Here is a 17,504-nt window from a genome sequence, read left to right as displayed (position 1 = left end):
CGAATAAACTACTTTCACCAGGGTAGATGCAAAGTTTTTAACCCATGTTTTCTTCACAGTGTATCACAGTATAAATATTGGGCTACTTTATAGTACGAGTTATTTCTTCTACATTTGAAGTTTTCTGTGTTTCATAATTTCAGCACATATGGATCAGTAGCATATATGCTGCCGAAAAAATGAAGTTATCTTCAACTTGTGGTAACAATATTGTTACAGCGCTGCAAGCCGATGAAAACTAGAGAACAGAGAGATGTTTGATGACCGTGAGATGGCGTTTAATGCATCGCGGCGGACCTACTGCGAGCGTTCCTGCTCGCGCCACTGTCTGCTTCTTCCTCGTCCGCCACATTACCCGGGGCCACCGAGCGATCGTCCTGATCATAGAGGACGAAGTTTGCCGATGTTGATGAGCCTATGTCATGACAATTGGCGTGTCTCGACGGCTGATAAGAAGAGGAAGAAGGAAAAAAAAGAACGGCTTTGAATCACTTTTATGATCTTAAATCCCGTGATTTTGTTTAGTTGTCAATTACTTTAATTCACGAATTCAGTTTGTGTAGGACATTTGGCAGTCCACATTGTACCCTGGCCAAGCCCCCTTCGTGGGTATGTGCCAAATATCAAGGCAGAAGAAGAAGACGAAGACGGTATGATGATTCCCGACGAAGCTTGGCCGAAGACGCTTAGGGCAACAGGTCACCAAGACCACATGGAGGAGGCCAGGCACGCATCGCATAGCATATGCAGGAGGAAGAATGTCTTCAAGTGTAGTGGCGTCTTGGGTCGTGGGGTTTTTCAGTCAGCACATCTAGTCAGTTGGATCACATATGGTAGTTCGGTTCTTTCATGTAGTAACAGTAGTAGTAGTAGTATATGCTTTCTCAAGCTAGTGCCGCGTCCAACATGACGCCCATTGAAAAAGCATGCGCCGCTAATCGCTAGGCTGCTCGGCTCGTGGGGGCGGTAGATGCTAGTCGGAACAGCCCGCTTTATTCGTCTCTTCTATCGTTTTGTCCCTTGCGGAGCCACCGTACCGAGCAAACCCAAATACGCCACCCCGCCACCGCTTCGGTGGTGGACGACGGCTGTTGCGGCGCGCGTCTTTCTTTCCCTGTTTTCCTTCTCTGTTTTTCTTTTCTGTCTGCACGAGGCAGCGGAGGTGCTTCAGCTACAGAGCCAGTAGCAGGCCCGTGCATTTTCTCTCCTGACAACAACAACTGACATCGCACAGGACCCGGGCGCCTCTTCGTTTCGCCTCCATCGAAACATAGCAGCCGAGGTCGGGTTCGAACCCGGGTGCTCCGGCATAGTAGTTGGGCGCCTTACCGTTGCTCCACCCCGGTGGGACGAAAGGGAGAGCATTGATTATTTATAGAAGGGGAAAGGCGCGGTAACTCTCTCACTTGTTTTTCTGTGAACACCTCAACCGCGCCGTAAGGGAAGGAAGGAAGGTGGGAGTGAAAGTGCAAAAGAGAGAAAGACGAGCCGTAGTGGAGGCCTACGGAGTAATTTCGACCACCTGCGGATCTCTAACGAGCGCTGACATCGCACAGCACATGGACGCCTCTTCGCTCCGCCTCCATCGAAACGCAGCCGCCGAGTTCGGGTTCGGACTCGGGTACTCCGGCAAAGTAGTCGGGCGTCTTACCACTGCACCACCCCGGCGGGGGAACGTTTTTTTTATACGAAAGGAAAAGCGCAGTATCTGTCACACTTGCTCTGTAGGCACCTGAACCGCACCGTAAGGGAAGGAATGAAGGTGGGAGTGAAAGTTTATAGAGAGAAAGGGGAGCCATAGTGGAGGGCTATGGAGTACTTTCGACCGCCTGGGGACCTTTAACGTTCGCTGACATCGCACAGCACACGGACGCCGCTTCGTTTCGCCTACATCGAAACGCAGCCGCCATGGCCGGGTTCGAGCCCGGTAACTCCAGCACAATAGTCGGGCGTCTTACCACTGCACCACACCGACGGGGCCCGGCGGGGGAAAAAAACTGATTTATTTATAGAAAGGGAAAGGCGCGGTAACTGTCTCACTTGACTTCTGTGGACACCGCAAACGCGCCGCAAGGGAAGGGAGGAAGATTGGAGCGAAAGTGGAAAGAGAGAAAGTGGAGCCGTAGTGGAGGGCTACGGAGTAATTTCGGCCACCTGGGGATCTTTAACGTGCGCTGAGATCGCACAGCACACGACGCCTCTTCGTTTCGCCTCCATCGAAACGCAGCCGCCGAGGTCGGGTTCGAACCCGGGTACTCCGGCACAGTAGTCGGGCGTCTTACCACTGCACCACCCTGGCGGGGCGCGGGGAAAGAACTGATTTATTTATTTATAAGAAGGGAAAGGCGCAGTAACTGTCTCACTTGTTTTCCGTGGACACCGCAACCGCGCCTTGGGGGAAGGGTGGAAGGTGGGAGTGAAAGAGGAAATAGGGAAAGAGGAGCCGTAGTGGAGGGTTACGGAGTAATTTCTTTCACCTGGCGAAGACTCTTGAGAGTTCCTTGGACTGCCAGAAGATCAAATGAGTCAATATTGTCGACCATAAACCCTGACTACTCATTCGAGGGTCAACTTTTAAAGTTAAAGCTCAGCTACTTTGCTCATCTGATGAAAAGAGAGGAGTCGCTGGAGAAAGATTTGATGTTGGGAAAGGTTGAGGGTCGCCGGAGAAGGGGTAGGTAGCGAACGCGATGGTTTGATGGCATCCTCGAGGCACTGCAGATGAAGTTATGTGATGTTAGGAAGATAGTGAGAGACCGGAAAGCGTGGCGTGACATGGTCAATAGGGTCACGAAGAGTCGGACACGACTGAACGACTGAACTGAATTGAACTGGGAATCTTTAACGCGCACTGACATCGCACAGCACACGGACGCCTCTTCGTTTCGCCTCCATCGAAACGCAGCCTCCGAGGTCGGGTTCGAACCCGGGTACTCCGGCACAGTAGTCGGGCGTCTTACCACTGCAATCAGACACGACATCGACGGAACGGACATTGACCACGTTCTTATCGAAGTCGTTACCCAAAAGAGAAGCCAAGAAAGCATCTTCCTGCTTAACATATACAGCCCGCCCAGCCAAAAGAACGCTAGCTTCAGCTACCTGCTGGGCAAGGCAGAACAAGCAGCAGGCAAGAGGGGTCTTCTCATCCTTGGGGACTTTAATGCCTGGCATAAAAGCTGGGGCTATGACAGAGAACCTCCTAAAGGCAAGGATCTAGCCAGAGAAGTTGATCGCAGAAGCCTCAGCCTAATCACAGATCACACCCAGCCAACGAGAGTGGGAAATAGCAGCAACCGCGATTCGTGCCCAGACTTAGCGTTCGTGAAAGAAATAATGCAGGCAAGATGGGAAAACGACGGGGAGACGCTAGGCAGTGACCACTGCATCTTGCGCATCCAGATAGAAACTCTTCCGATTAGGAAAAATTATGGCCAAGCTAGACTCACACAGAGGGAAGACTATAAAAAGACCAGGGCGGAGTTTGAGGATACAGACATCAAGGACATTAAGGATTGGGTCGATTGTATCAAATCCGACTGGGAAAAATTCACTAAGAAGGTCACTCTCACCAACAAAACGCCCAACGTGGATAAACATCTCTTACACCTCTGGGATGCTAGACGGGGGTTGCTAAAGAGATGGGAAAAGCAGAAGCACAACAGAAAGCTCAAGCTAAAGATCGCCGAGGTCATAAAACAATCCGAAGAATATGCGATGGAGCTCTCAAAACGGGACTTTGACCAGAAATGCAACGATCTACAGGGGACTCTAGGTTTGGCCAAGACATGGGCGTTGCTAAGGGCTCTCATAGACCCAACTAAGACCAAATGTGAAAACCATAAGACAATCCAAAGGATCGCGCACCAATTCCAAGGTACAGACCGGGAACTGCTAGAGAACATCAAGCAGCGATACATTGGTGACGAAACGGGCGCCGACTACAGCTCGCCATACACGGGAGAAGAAAATCCCACTCTTGACGAACCCATTACTATAGAAGAAGTCAGACACGCTGTTATGTCTGCCACAAAAAACACCACCCCAGGCAAGGATGGCATTACTAACGCCATGATTAGGAACTTGGACGAGAATTCAATCCACAGATTTACTGAATTCATCAACATACACTGGGAGCAGGGGACCATTCCGAAAGACTGGTCTTATGCGGAAATAGTAGATTCCTAAATCCGGAAAAACTCCCAGCCTGGAAAATCTACGACCCATTTCATTGACGTCATGTTTGGGAAAGGTATACGAAAGAATTGGGCTTAAGAGGTTGCAGACCCACCTGGAGGATAATGACCTCATGCCGCACACTATGTTCGGATTCCGAAAACATCAACACAGGACATCCTGCAGATCAAGGAGGAAGTGCTTAACACGGTCCCGAAATACGGAGAAAACATCTTGCTCGCGCTCGACCTCACAGCGGCATTCGACAATGTCAGTCACAGGGCAGTGCTAGACGGGCTCTGCAACTTAGATTGCGGGCAGAGAATACACAGCTACGTGAAAGCCTTCTTTAGTAACAGAACCGTCACTATTGGAACAGGCGGCATCAGGACAGAGACCTTCGCGACCCCCAAAAAGGGAACACCGCAAGGCTCAGTGATATCCCCTATGCTCTTTAACATTGTTATGATCGGCTTAGCAAAAAAACTCGAAGAAATTGATGGAGCCAGACATGTTATCTATGCTGATGACATCACGATCTGGGTGACCAGGGGATCCTTAGGAGAAAAGCAAGACTGTCTGCAGAGAGCAGCGGACGCTGTCAACGCATACGCTCGACATTGCGGCCTCGAATGTTCTCCGGAGAAATATGACGTGCTCAGGGTCCACAGAAGAGAGTACGATCTGCACAACTCCATAGACATCTACATAGCGGAAAAGAAGATCCCAAAAGTGTCGCAAATAAAAATCCTAGGCATGCGGATACAAAGCAACTGCCGTTTAGATCAAACAATCAGGCAGCTAGCAAATACCACCGCGCAGATCACGCGAATGATAGCAAGAATCTCCAACAGAAGACGAGGCATGTCCGAGGAAGACACATGTAGGCTAGCACAGGCCCTCATTGTAAGCCGAATTGTATGGCGTCCCTTACCAAATTGCGCTCGAACAGGAAAGAGAACAACTGGAGGCAATCCTGAGGAAAGCCTACAAATGCGCTCTTGGACTACCGGTCAACACCTCGACCGAAAAATTCAATAAACTGGGCTTAAACAACACAGTGCAAGAGCACATCGAGGCCCACCTTCTCGCGCAGAAAATAAGACTCATGCAGACGCAAACGCGAAGGAACACGCTAAATATACTGGGCATGAGAGATGCAACAGCACGGGCAGCATACCGAAAGAAATAAGAAAGATCATTAAGGTCAACCCGATTCCGAAAAACATGCATCCGAAAATACACAAGGCCAGAAGAGAGGCAAGATCCGAGGCACACGAAAGAGGCCTCGCAGGGAAAAAACAATGTACGTCGACGCGACCACATACAAAGAACAACGCGGAGCGGTAGCCAGTGTGGTTGATCACCAGCTTAAGGAAGTCAACTGCGCCTCGATCAAGAGCAACAACATTCTCGAGGCTGAGGAAGCGGCAATCGCTCTCGCTATCACCCACCAGGGAGAGGAGACTACCACAAAAATAATTACGGACTCGCAAGAAGCATGCAGAAGGTATAGCAGCGGACGCATATCCACTGTGGCCATCCGCATACTCAAGGCAAGAAAAATCAGCTTTTCGAGATGCTTCATAACGTGGACACCAGGCCATGAGACTGTCAAAGGTAACCAACGTGCCGACGCCAATGCCCGAGCATACACCAACTGGGGGGCGCACAACGACGGGGAACCGGACGCAGTCACTAGACGCTATGGAGCCATCCTTGAACATCAAAGAGCCTTAAGGAGGATCTATCCACCTCCCCACGAAGACCTCAATAGAGAGCAGTCGGTTGCCTTGAGACAGCTACAGACTAACACATACCCCAATCTGAGTCTACTCAGTAATATCCACCCCACTACATATGAAAATAAATGCCCACTATGTGGAGAACTCCCTACACTCTACCATGTTACATGGGCCTGTCAAGAAAGAGAGGTAGCCCCAATAAACACCACACCAACACCGGAGCAGTGGGAGGCTGCGCTGTCCTGCTCGACGCCTGACGACCAGCTCAAGCTGATTGACAGAGCGCACAAGACGGCAAAGGCCACTGGGGCCCTGGACTGAGGGCCCCACCAACGCCGGCAGAATTCCCTTTGTGTAAATAAAGTTTTTCAGTCATTCTTTACCACTGCACCACCCCGGCGGGGCAACGTTGGGGGGGGCGAACAATGGCAAATTGGTTCAGAGGAAGGGAAAGGCGCAGTAACTGTCACACTTGCTCAGTGGACACCCGAACCGCGCCGTAAGGGAAGGGAGGAAGGTGGGAATGAAAGTGGAAAGAGAGAAAGAGGAGCCGTAGTGGAGGGCTACGGAGTAATTTCGACCACCTGGGGATCTTTAACGTGCGCTGACATCGCACAGCACACGGACGCCACTTCGTTTCGCCTCCATCGAAACGCAGCCGCCGCGGTCGGGTTCGAGCCCGGGAACTCCGGCACAGCAGTCGGGCGTCTTACCACTGCACCACCCCGGCGGGGCTGGGGGGGGGCGAACAATGGCCATGCCGTATGGTTAAGAAGGAGGAGGAAGAATAGGAGAAAGAGGTGTCGAGTGAGAAAAAAGGAAGGGAAGAGCAAATGTCCCCATGACTGTTTAGTACGGCGTTCGTAGCTTAGCATTTGAGGCAAGCGTTCGTAAACTAGCGGGGGGGGGGGGGGGTGGTGAGGTGGTGAAGGGTGGCAGTTCCTGGCCCTACGGGGCTGGGACGGTAGGTCTACGCCTCTTGCGGCGAGGGCCAGCCAGCCACTGATTTTTATCTGTTGTAGGCCGTCATTGCACCTGCCACCACTTCGGTGGTGTTGGACGACGGCTGTTGTTGCGGCGCGCATCTTTATCTCCCTCTACTTTTCTTTCTTGTCTATTTTCTCTTCTGTCCGCACGAGGCAGCGGAGGTGGCTCAGCTACAGAGCCAGTAGCAGGCCTGTACATATGTTCGCAGACCGGCGTTTGTAGCATGGATGAAAGAAGAACGCTGCAGCGTTCCAATCTTAAAGGTGTTAGCTTAAAACTCCACCCACAAGGGGGAGGGGTGGCTGCTCCTGGCACTGAGGGGGCTGCGACATGTGTATCACTGGGGCTTGCGGCAGGGCTAGCCTGCCATCGAAATTTTATCTTTTAGGGTGGTGCAGTGGTAAGATACGCGACTACTTCCCGAAGTGCTCGGGTTCGAACCCGACCTCGGCGGCTGCGTTTCGATGGAGGCGAAACGAAGAGGCGTCCGTGTGCAGTGCGATGTCAGCGCACTTTAAAGATCCCCAGGTGGTCAAAATTACTTCACAGCCCTCCACTACGGCTCCTCTTTCTCTCTTTTCACTTTCAATCTCACCGTTCTCATTTCCCCTGCGGCACGGTTCAGGTGTCTACGGGAAAAAGTTTGGCAGAGACAGCTTGTCAGAAAAAAGCATTGAAGGACTCTGGCTTGGTTAAGCACGGTAGCAAGCATTGAAGGACTCTGCCGGTAGGTTGCGAAAGCCTCCTTAGCAGTAGGCGACATTGTAGTGATGCGCACCGCCGTCTCTCACGGACGGCGCGAGTTGGTCGCCCAGCTTTGAGGCGTGGCGTCAACACCTGTGGCGCTCCTGGCGGTGAGAGCGGGAGTTAGGCCGCCGTTCAGGCGCACCGCCGTCTCTCACGGACGGCGCGAGTTGGTCGCCCAGCTTTGAGGCATGACGTCGCACAGACGTCATGCGAATGCTCATTTCATATGCACCGCCGTCGCACCGCAAAAAGGCTTGAAAGTAGTATTGCTTTTGCAATAAAAAGTGTGACAGATACTGCGCCTTTCCCTTCCTGTATATTATTATTATTATTATTATTGTATTATTGTAGTATTATTATTACTGTAGGCCGTTGTTGAACACGTCACCGCTTGGGTGGTTGGTTGGTTGGTTTGTGGGGTTTAACGTCCCAAAGCAACTCAGGCTATGAGAGACGCCGTAGTGGAGGACTCCGGAAATTTCGACCACCTGGGGTTCATTAACGTGCACTGACATCGCACAGCACACGGGCGCCTTGCTTTTCGCCTCCATCGAAAAGTGGCCGCCGAGGCCGGGATTCGATCCCGCATCCTTGGGAACAGTAGTCGAGCGCCGTAACCACTGCGCCACCCCGGCGGGGTGCTTGGGTGGTGGATGACGGCTGTTGCGGCGCGCGTCTTTCTCTCCCTCTTTTTTTTCTTCTCTATTTTCTCACCTGTCGGGCCCCGCCGGGATGGTGTAGTGGAAAGACGCCCGACTACTGTGCCGGAGAAGCTGAGTTGAAACCCGACCTCGGCGGCTGTGTTTCGATGGAGGCGAAACGAAGAGGCGTCCGTGTGCTGTGCGATGTCAGCGCACGTAAAAATCCCCAGGTGGTCGAAATTACTCCGTGGTCCTCCTCTACGGCTCCTCTTTCTCTAATTCCACTTTCACTCCCACCTTCCTACCTTCCCTTGCGGCGCGTTTGCGGTGTACACAGAAGTCAAGTGAGACAGTTACCGCGCCCTTCCCTTCCTATAAATCAATCTCTCCTGTCGGCACGAGGCAGCGGAGGTGACTCAGCAACAGAGCCAGTAGCAAGCTCATGCATTTTATTTTTCTTCTTCCTACAGCCACAAAAACTCCCCGTACAAGACGAAGACGGTGTTGGTTCTATTAGGGTGTGTCAAGTGAGAGAGTGAGAAAGAGAGCACAACCCTGCCCATGACAGAGGTGTTAAGCCTTCCTAGTTCGTAGACTGGCGCTCGCACACCGGCGCTTGCAGCTTGGATGAAAGAAGAGGAAGAATGCTGTCGCGTTCCACTCTTGAAGACGTAGCTTACGCGTTTTTTAAAACTGATTGATTGATTTAAAAGAAGGGGAAGGAGAGGTAACTGTCTCACTTGTTCCCTTTGGACACCTCAAACGCGCCGTAAAGGAAGGGAGGAAGGTGGGAGTGAAAGTGGAAAGAGAGAAAGACGAGCTGTAGTGGAGGCCTACGGAGTAATTTCGACCACCTGGGGATCTTTAACGTGCGCTGACATCGCACAGCAAACAGACGCTTCTTCGTTTCGCCTCCATCGAAACGCAGACGCCGAGGTCGGGTTCGACCTCGGGTACTCCGACACAGTAATCGAGCGTCTTACCACTGCACCACCCCGCTTTTTTTTTCTTTATTGCCTGACTTCGGCACATTACACAAAACCACTTAAAGGGCACAATGAGCATTCATTATTACAACAATCAGCCAGGTGGGTTGTGGCGTCGTCGTGCTAAAATTTTCTTAGGGTCGCTAATGGCTCCAATCTTCCGAGCCACTCGGGAGCTTCAGAAGCAAGTTTCTGAATTTCAATATATCTATTCATGCCTTCCCGAAAATAGATCCGTGCTGGCTGTGCGTGAGGATCGCAATGGTATCCTGCCATTCTCGAGCGCCAAATACAATGGAGGGCCATTAGCATAATAAGGTGAAAAGGCATCCCATCCTCCTTCTCTACTGGCAAGTACCTAATACCATGTGAGTCTGATGGAAATTCCTTTTTTAAAGTCCTTTATAAAATATCCCAAAAGTATACCCTTCCCAACAATGTAGGAAGACGTGGTCTATAGTTTCTCGCTGTTTACAAATTAAGCAAACAAATTATGCAATGCGAACACCAAGGTAAAAATAAATTCTTCCCTTCCAAGAACTTCTTTACTGGCAGTGTTTCCATATGTAACTTAAAGAAAAAAGTTTTTGCATTTGACGGCACCTGCATCGCCTTCACCCACTTAAGTACGTCGCGCCCTGGTCCTCCACTGTATAAGGCCCTGTACATTAGTATGGGTAGAACTACGTCGCACAAATCCTTGTATAGCTTCTTCCTGCTAACACAAGATAAATATTCATAAGAAAATCGAACAGACAGGAATCGCACACTAGCGACAACTTCTCTAAAATAACCAAAAATGCGTCCCGATACATTTTCGGTCGAGACAACAAAGTCCGGCAGAGCATTTCCGAGCCTTAATTGGCACACAGTACGCAAAAATGGATCTTTCACATCGCGAACAAAAAGAAATCTGCTGACAATCTCTCGTATAAATAAATGCCCCAAACGCAGTCCACAGTCCTTCACCCGCCTAAACAAACTGGTCCGGCTACATCGTTCCCATTCTGCTGCCCACATAAAAATGGCAAATATCCGGTGCAGTCTCTGTACGTTCGTCCTTGCACAATGCAATACTTGCATCACGTACCACAGCTTCGACATAAAAAACATATTGCACACTGTGGCCCTGGCGGAAACTGACAATTGTTGCCCTTTCCACCCCTCCACCTTTTCCCGCATGGCTTGAGTCTGTGCCCTCCAGTACGATTCGCTGTCGCGATATCTAGTGGGACTCCTAAGTACTTTACTGGTGTCACCCAGGACCTGCTTGCGAACTTTTTGGCGTCGTTGGCCCTTCTCCGTGCCAAAGCCCCAGGGACTTTGACCAATTAACTTTACTGTCGGAAGCCTTTGTGAATTCTTTTACAAACGACACGACCTCAGTTACCCCTTCGCGATTCACTGCGAATACAGCCACATTGTCCGCATATGCCAGCAGCTTAACCTCTGCAGCTTGCAATTGGAAGCCACGAATTTTGTCGTTCTCTATGATATTTAAACACAGTATCTCGATGTAAATGCAGAATAGCAGAGGGCTGAGGGGACAACCCTGGCGCACCGATCGCTGCACGTTTATGGGGGCCCCAAAACTCTTATTTACAATCAATCTTGTTGTGCAGTACGCCATGGCCACTCCCTCGCGAATGACGGACCCTACATTCACATGGTCGAGTATGCAGAACAGGATTTCATGTGAGACACAATCAAATGCTTTCTCCAGATCCAACTGAAGGATGGCTACACAACTGTTTGTGTGATCACAGCACTCAAGCACACTCCTCACTTTCTGCACATTGGAAACAATGGATCGACCCTCAATCCCACACATCTGGCGTGGCCCAACTAACTGTTGAGTTACTGACTGTAGTCTACGGGCTAGATTTTTCATAAAAACTTTGTAGTCTACATTCGTGAGTGCGATATGCTGTAACCTGTTGTAACTTATCTGCTTCATTGTATTTAGGAATCAACACTGTATGGGATTTGCCATAAGACGGAGGCAATACATTTACTTTGTAGGACTCGTTGTACACGGCTGTCAGTACCGGCACTGTTTCATGTTTGTATGCTTTGTAGAACGCCGCGCTTAACCCGTCGGTGCCGGGAGATTTTCCCGGGTTCAATTTTTCTATTGCAAGCTCGACCTCCAACGCGGTTATTGACAGCTCCAGCCTATCTTTCTGCTCATCATCTAATCGCGGTAAAGCGCCCAGAAACTTTCCTTTGAATGCGTTTACTTCCACGTATTGCTTTGTAAACAGCGTTCGATAATATTCCAGAAACGCCTGCTGGATATGACCACTTTCTCCAGATAACCACCCGCCCCATTCGGTCAGTTCAATGTGGTTTCTCTGAGCACGCTTCTTCTCGATTCCTAGTGCTCGTTTCGACGGTGTCTCCCCAGCAGCTGTATCTTGCGCCTTCGCCCGCACAAGCGCACCACGATAGCGCTCAGTTCAATCCTGTTTTTTATTTTCCTGATATCGTCCATCCATTTACAAGGCTCTTCGCTTTCTTTTTCAAGTAGTCTAGCCAGCAAGGATCTTAAATTGTCCTCCACACGCTTCTCTTCTTGTCGTATACAGCTTGACCGTTCGATTGCTGCTATCTTTATTTGCTCTTTGCAAAGTTCCCACTGCTGCCATATTTTCATCTCCCCTCTAGACTCTATATTGTCAATTTCTTCGCATACTTTCCTACTAAAGATATCGTCTGTAATGAGCTTATTATTTGATTTCCACGTCTCCCATGAAAACTGATTGCCTCGATTTTTTGTCCCTATCCCGCACTCCACTAAACAATGATCAGAAAATGAAATTGGTACAACATTGTAACTACTGCATTTTGATATGACGTCCGTAGACACATAAATGCGATCCAGCAGCGCGTGGCTTGACCACTGGAAATGTGTAAACTTCACACAACGCGATCCTTCTAAACAATCCGCCACCTCGTCAAGGTTGCTGGTGTCTATAATTTCTGAGAGAGCCTCAGTACTTCTGTCCCTAAACGCTCTTGTACTGGATTTATCACAGCCTCTCAAGACGCAATTAAAGTAGCATATGACAATCAGGGATTTCTCACAACTGATGTACTTTTGAACGTTTTGAAAAAAGGCTGCCCTCTCATCCACAACATTCGGAGCGTACACACTAATAATGCGCCAATACTTTTTGTTGTACAGAAAATCAACACAAACACATCTGCCCGACGGACATGCCATATGTGCCTGAGCCTCGGGTCCGGGTAATTTCTTAACAAAAATGACACAGCCCGCAGACGTGCCAATTGCGTGGCTCACTACTGCAAAATACCTAGACGTCAAACGTCGCACCATGTTACCGGTCTCTTTTTCCCCATCAACTTTCGTTTCCTACACGGCCAGGACGTCGATGTCATGCTCAGTTAAAAGGCGGTACACCTGACCCTGATTCTTCTCGCTGGCCAATCCTCTTACATTAAGTGTACCTACTTTTATCGGAGCCGCAGAAGCCATTTTCATACAGAGGAAAGAGGCCGGTAACATGGTGCTTACCTATCGCTTCTGGCGCGTGGCTAGACGGCGTCTTTGACACGGGAGCCATCCGGTGCTGACGGCAGGCCTGACTACGGTGACGGTTTGTCGTGGTCTCTCCTCTCCGCCGACCCATAAGGTCGCGGCCTCAAAGTGGACCGCCGTCCTTGGCTGGTTTTTGCCGGCGGCTCCTCGACGCTGGGAGCTGTCGCCTTATCTCCCTCACCACTGGTCTGGGCGGGGGGCCGCTTTGATGGGGCAGGAACGCCGGTGGAGCGGGCGGCGTTCTTGTCTTGGTTCTGCTCAAACAGAGACGCTGGTTCTGCTTCTTTGAGTGCCGGCCTGCTTACTCTTTCAGTCGGCTCCTCCATCTGGTTTCCCGCAGCTTCTCCCGCTTCAGGTTTCCGCCCGGCATCGCTGCTGGAAGGTACTGAAGAGTCCGTAGCCCCGGTTTTCTTTTCCTGTTCCTCAATGCCTTTTGCGGATTCCTCGGCCTCCACTACGTCCATCAGGAGCTCCGTGTCGTCTTTTGACGCTGCACCCGTAGCTTCCGCGTACGTGCGTACACATCCGTTGTCTGCGTGGCCGTACCACCGGCATTTCGTACAGCGGGGGACTTTGCATTCCCGGCGCGCGTGACCTGTGCCGTGGCAGCGGAGGCACTGCATCGGGCGTCCAGGCGCCACGACAACGGCCAACTCTCCGGCGACGCGTACCTAATGGGGCAGGTCGTTCAATTTCAGGCCCGGCTTCAACTTCAGTAGGACAGTCCTTGTCGTCGAACCCTTGTCATTGACACCTTGTAACCGCCACCGCTCACGCGTGACTTCCGTAACCTTGCCAAACACCGCGAACGCCGTCCGGATGTCGTCGTCGGCCACGCCGTGAAGCATCCAGTGAAGCCGTATCTTTACCTGCTGGTCTTCTGGGCTTCTTTGTTGCCTCCGCACTCCGCAGGGTAACCGCCCAGACATGGTTGATTTGGTACGCCCCCAACGCAACCACGTCGGGGAGCGCACCGGACGTGGCCAGGGCGTCACGACAATCTTCGACCCGGAAAGGCCTCACTCGTACATCACCGTGGAGAAAAACCGTGTTTAAAACAACACGACCGGTTTGCAGTATAGGCAAAATAATCTGGTAGTCCTTATATTCGCTTGCATCGATCCTGTTTCCGCGGCCGTCAACGGCCGCTATCGCCGCTCCGTTGGAGCCCATGACCCTGCTATCCGTTCAGCTCGGCTGCCACTACTTGGGAGGGAGACTGCACCCCCCCGGCGGAGCACCTTATGCGTTTTACCGTGGTATGTCAATTGAGAAAAAGAGAGAGACAGATTGAAAGCAATCGTGCCCATGACAGAGTAGTCTGGCGTTCCTAGCTTATAGTTCGTAGACAGGCATTCGTAAACCACTGGGGATCGCTGAACGGTAGTTATAAACCATGAAAAGCTGAGATAAGACAATCCCAGGAAAAGCGGGACAAGCTAAGGGAAATCAAGCTCACGCTACGTATATCCAGGCATAAGTGAGATAAGCCAAAGCCAATTTTTTCTTTCGTTTTTTTTTTTGCTCCCAAGTGTCTTCTACCCGCAGAGTCAGCAGTGATGGCTTAGCTTGATCCAGTTGGCGAGCACGAGCATTTTCCGTTTCTCCTGCTTACAGTAACCGCCCACTTGATTGTTTGAAAATGCACTTTCTATGGACCCCATTTATTTATTTATTTATTTATTTATTATACCCTTAGGGCAAAACATTACAGAGCAGAGTGGGAAAGTATATAAAAACACTGAAAAATGTGAAACATGAACAGAACGCAACAAATCGCTAAAACGAAAGAGGAACAAAAATAATTACAAGTATATAATACAATATTAAACATTGCAAACGGCAACAGCAGAACGAAACAGAACGGGATCAGTTATTGCCGCAACGGGAGAAGGAAGGTGGTTCCTGTCATATGATGTACGAGGTATAAAAGAGTCCAAAAACGTTTTAGTTCTGCAGACGGTGATGCCTACTTTATGTATGTGATCGGTTCGAGGTGAAATGTATGAAGGGGGAACGAGCAACTCACGGCGAATCGAATTGTCATAAAGCCTTTTGTGAAAAAGACAGACGTGCAGTTCTGCGTCGTGATGCAAATGAAGTTAGGCCCAAGTTACGTTTCATGGTGGTTACGCTTGATGTGAGCAGGTAGTCAGAGAAGATAAAACGAGCTGATTTTGGTTGTGTCATTTTCAGTAGGTCGATTAAACGTTTAGTACCAGGATCCCAGACTGCTGAAGCGTATTCAAGTTGTGAGCGGACGAGTGTGGTGCATAAAAGAAGTTTGATGTTTGCTGGAGTTGTAACTACGTCTCAAATAACCGAGCATGAGGTTAGCTTTGTTAGTAAGGTACTCTATGTGTGCGGACCAACTGAGATCGGAAGTAATATAAATTTTGAGATACTTATATTTTGTAACAGGTTCAAGAAAGACATCATTAAGGGAATAGTGAGGCAGATCATTATTAACACGAGAAATGCACATAAGTTTGCACTTGTTAGGATTGAGTGTCATGTGCCAAATTTTACACCAGGATGAGATAGTGTTAAGGTCAGTTTAAATCAAGTGCTGGTCTCTGTCGCTTGTTATTTCCCGAAAAAGAACGCAGTCGTCAGCAAACAGATGCACAGAAGAGGAGAGATTTTTGGGTAAGTCGTTTATAAAGATAAGAAAGAGCAAAGGCCCCAAGAAAGTGCCCTGGGGAATACCGGAGAGAACAGAATGAATGGTGGAATTAACGTCGTTAACTGCAACGAACTGCTTACGGTGCGTAAGAAAACATTCCAACCATTTTAGAATGTTAGTATCTAATTCTATCGTGCGCAGTTTTAGTAACAAGAGGGGATGAGAAACCTTATCAAACGGCTTCGCGAAGTCCAGCAACCGAGCGACGGTCTAAAATTGTGTGAAGTTTGTGTGTGAATAAAAGTAGCTGTGTTTTGCATGGATAAGACTTCCTAAAACCGTGCTGAGAGGGATGAAAAACGAGTTGGATTCCAGAAAACTGATAATATGTGAAAACAGTATGTGCTCCAAGATTTTGCATGGGATGCTGTTAATTGATATGGGCCGGTAGTTAAAAGGAGAGTGTTTATTGCCAGAGTTATGCACATGAACCACCTTACCTATCTTCCAATCAGCCAACAATTCACCATTGTCCAATGACAGCTGAAAAATTTTAGCTAAGGCAAGAGATAAATATATTTTAGTACTTTTTAGAAATTTTGCCGTAATGCAGTCAACACCAGCAGAGGAGGATATTTTAACATCGTCAATAATTTTAGCTATATCATGAGGATTGATTACAACAGGATACATCGGAAGGTAGTTTCAATCAGCCAAATCAGGCACATCCGGCGTTTCAGCACTTGAAAAAAAAAACTAAAAACCCATCATTTAGTACACGCGCATGCGCTATCAAATATCGGTTAGTCACTTGAATTCGTGAGTACTATTCTAGACGTTTCAGATGGGTTAATGATGTTCCAAAATTTCCTCGGATTATTTAGCAACATGCCCGGTATTGTATTATGCAGATAATTGGTTTTGGCACTTTTCACGGCGGAAATGTAAGTCTCAGCTGCAGAGCGGTAACAAGACCAATGATGTTCAGTGCGTACGTTCTTAGCTATACGGAAGAAACGTTTCTTGCGGTTAGACAGGCGCTTAAGATGAGCTTTATACCATGGGGCGTGCTGCTGAAAGATATTGCACGAGTGGGAATATAGCGATTAGCGAGATCTAAGATTTAGTTCTTGAATAACAGCTAGTTTGTATTCACCGATCAAAAGTCGAATCCATCGAAAAACGTTTCCACGAACGAGCCTAGTTTGTTATTAATTATGTTGAAGTTAGCACGATAATACAAACGCATGGTTTTAGAGTGACTAGCAGGTTTCCCGATAGGAATGTTTACAGAAGAATTCAGTAAAGAATGGTCGCTTAATTTGGGCATGTAAGTTATTTCGGAACACAATTCCGGACAATTGGTTAGTACTAGGTCTAGTGTGCTTGCGGTAACTTCGGTAATTCTGGTAGGTTGATGGACGATTTGGGTAAGGCTAAACAACGAGCATAAGTTAAAAAATTCCTGGCATGTAGACGAAGACGTGGAAGGCTGTGCTAGAGACCAATTGATACCCGGAAAGTTGAAGTCACCTAATAAAAAAATTGGAGATGAAGGGTAGCGCGTAACGACGGTATTAACGACATCGTGAAGCTCGGCAACAAATGTAGGATGGGCATTTGGCGGACGGTAGCATGCGTCTAAGATTATTCTCCGATAACTTAGTTGCAAAGACACCCACACAATTTTGATGCTTGATGTTATGTGAATGGCGCTTGGTCCTATTGTTTTCCTAATTGATATTAGTACACCTCCACCCTGCCTGTCTGTCCTGTCACAACGATAGAAGCAAAAAGTATTTGAAGGATCGAAAATTTCACCGTCTCGTATGTTTTCATGGAGCCAAGTCTCAGTTAGGACGATGACGTTAGCGGAGCATGCGTTAATGGCAGTGGAGAGTTCAGTACATCTTTTGATAACACTTCGAATATTAGTAAATAATACTGATATTTCGGGTAAGCTAAGGCAAAGGCCACCACCCCTCAGCGACCTTTAATCAGATTTGTCAGCGCTAGGTGAAGCGTAGAATTATG

Source organism: Amblyomma maculatum, chromosome 8 (assembly GCF_055883805.1).
Source record: "Amblyomma maculatum isolate TAMU_Amacu chromosome 8, ASM5588380v1, whole genome shotgun sequence".
Taxonomy (NCBI): domain Eukaryota; kingdom Metazoa; phylum Arthropoda; class Arachnida; order Ixodida; family Ixodidae; genus Amblyomma; species Amblyomma maculatum.
This window is presented reverse-complemented; position numbering follows the sequence as displayed.